The sequence below is a fragment of the Pongo pygmaeus genome, chromosome 4 (assembly GCF_028885625.2).
Source record: "Pongo pygmaeus isolate AG05252 chromosome 4, NHGRI_mPonPyg2-v2.0_pri, whole genome shotgun sequence".
In the NCBI taxonomy this organism is placed as follows: Eukaryota; Metazoa; Chordata; class Mammalia; order Primates; family Hominidae; genus Pongo; species Pongo pygmaeus.
The window spans coordinates 135,393,640-135,396,280 of record NC_072377.2 but is presented as its reverse complement, the minus strand read 5'-3'; the positions used below and the strand labels follow the sequence as shown (position 1 = coordinate 135,396,280).

The 2,641-nt window shown below is 40.5% G+C and overlaps 1 pseudogene; it reads right to left on the bottom strand.

Moving 5' to 3' along the window:
- Positions 1 to 1,196: 1,196 nt before the first annotated feature.
- LOC129036667 (rRNA-processing protein FCF1 homolog) lies at positions 1,197 to 1,750 on the bottom strand (annotated as a pseudogene).
- Between the last annotated feature and the right edge of the window lie 891 nt (positions 1,751 to 2,641).

Below are 2,641 nucleotides of genomic sequence, written 5' to 3'. Positions count from 1 at the left end.
TTAGTATAAGCAGTTTGTAGCAGGACAAAAAATAGTACTCAAGACTCTTTCAGTGTTCTTTCCCTTATGTTTTATTTTATTATAAACCAGCTTCAGTGAGTAATAGTGCATCTACTCTAGGAAGATGTTTGTATTCATGTAAGTTTAGTAATATTGGAAGTGGTGTAGGTGGTAACTTTTATTACTTAGTAAGTAGGGTGTAAGTTTTTTACACCCTACTTTTTTTGTAAACTATTTGCAATGTTTTTTAAATGACCTATCCCTTAGAAATACTATATGCATTGCTTCATTTCACTTGGTAATATGTTTCAGGGAATAAAATAAAGTTTTAACATATGTTTTGTGGTTGAAAAACCAGGGATCAACTTGTTTCACAAAACTGAGTCTAGAAGCTGGCTGGGAATGATTTTTGGGTCCCAGTTCATGGTCCACCACTGGGTGGTGAGTGTTGGAACTGCCAAAGAAACATAGGGATGCTTGGTACATGGGATGAGAAATAATTGGAACATACCTGGCATGATACTTCTAAGAAATCTATTCTGGTTTTTGGAATACAAATATATTAATTTCTTCTAAAACTTTCCTAGGAGATATGATGCAGATGTTATAGAGGGTGGTTGGGCCCTAAGTGAGTTCCATGGTTCTCATGGAGTTCAGATGCTATTCATTGGCATATCCCAGATTCAGAGCTTGAAGTGGAACTGAGCTATTGAGCTCAACTACTCATCAGGAATTCTGTTGGTCTGGCAGGAGATAAACCTGGATGATTACCAGAAGCAGCTGTGGGCCAGATGGGACTGGCAATGCTTGCTGCAGCCTAATTCCCAAGAACTTCTGTGCTCAAGAAGAAAGGCATATGCTTTGTCCCCCTGCTGCCTCCACCCCAGACCAAGCTAATTCCACCCTTCATTCCCTTCTGTGTTCTCTGTCTTCTCTTCCCACTTAAACTTCACTCAGTGTCAGTGCCAACTTAAGAGTTCCTTTGCAGCTTTCTCTGGCAACTCTGTCCTGCACTCTTAAATCTATTTCACCTGTTAGATATTTTTTCAAAACAGCATCAAAAAGTGAGTGTATTTAATCATACTCAGCTAATAATAGAGAAAATTGGTGAATAGATTAATAATTCATGCTCCAGCATTAACTGGCAACAGAGAAAGTTGGTCACAGGAAGGCAGAAGAACCTCATTTTCTAAGAGTTAGAAATGAGGGGCTCCATAATCATTTGGCATCTGCTTGATGTTGTATCTATGTTTAGAAATCTTCTAGATTCCTTGTTTAAGGTCTCGGTCAACTGTGGCCACAAACTCATTTGGGGTTACTCTCTGTACTAAGCCGTCATCTGCATAGGTTCCTTTGTGTGTGCGTGGTAATCTTGAATCCTTGGTGATCCTTACAGCCACCCAATACTTCTGCCCCCATTTCCCAATTTTAGCCTTACACAGTCAGTTATACAAGGGATACACTTGGTATAGGCTATTCATCATTAACTGTGCTAAATCTAGTTTGGCATTAATGGAAAAGTTGATAAAGTTGGTATCAATTAGGATGTGGTATGGTGGGCCCAGCTGTGTATTATATTGTAAGAATAAGCAAGAAGAGGATTGGGAATTTCTATTTTATTCAGCTTGCTAGTATCTTTCTTTCCTTTCTTTTTAGGTTTTAATCTGTCCTTTTCTTTAAGCCTCTGATCTCTGAGACTAAGCATTCACTTTATGGTTGCATAATTCCTTGCCTTTTGTTGCGTCTCCATGTTCATGCCATACTCTTATTTCTTCCCGAATCCTTACCTGTTAGATTATTTAGAAAAATGTTTGGAATAACTTTTCCCCTTGGGTTAATAGTTGCTCTACATCAATGGTTCAACTCAGTGGGTGTGTGTTGGATTCATCTGGGGAGCTTGCAAAAATCCCTATATCCAGACTTATGGCCCAAATCAATCAAATTGTAGTCTCTGAAGGTGAGACTCACCTACTTGCATATTTTAAAAGAAACAACTCCTCAGGCACTTTGGGAGGCTGAGGCAGGCGGATCATGAGGTCAGGAGATCGAGACCATCCTGGCTAACACAGTGAAACCCCGTCTGTACTAAAAATACAAAAAATTAGCCAGGCATGGTGGCAGGCGCCTGTAGTCCCGGCTACTCGGGAGGCTGAGGCAGGAGAATGGCGTGAACCTGGGAGGCGGAGCTTGCAGTGAGCCAAGATCACGCAACTGCACTCCAGCCTGGGCAATAGAGCGAGACTCTGTCTCAAAAAAAAAAAAAACAAAAAAAACCTCCTCGAGTGATTTCAATGTTTAGCTAATTTGTATACTACTGTGTATACACTGTAAGTCCAAAGAGGGAAGGGATGGGAGTTAAACTCTTTTTTGTATGCCTCATGATCCTTAGCACAGTCTTGGTAATAGAGTGGTGATTCACAAGACTTAGTGCTTGGTTCATTGCTGGGAGAGCTCAGTGCTCACAGGTGTGATGAATCAGGTACTTGGTTGCCATACTTCTTTAGCAGTCCAGAGAGGCAATGACCAAGGTGTTAAGATGTAGGCTCTGGATTGAAATCTGGGTTAAAATCCTGGATACCACTAAGTAGCTATATGACTTTGGGCAACTGAATTGAACTCTTTCTGCTTTAGCTTAACCATC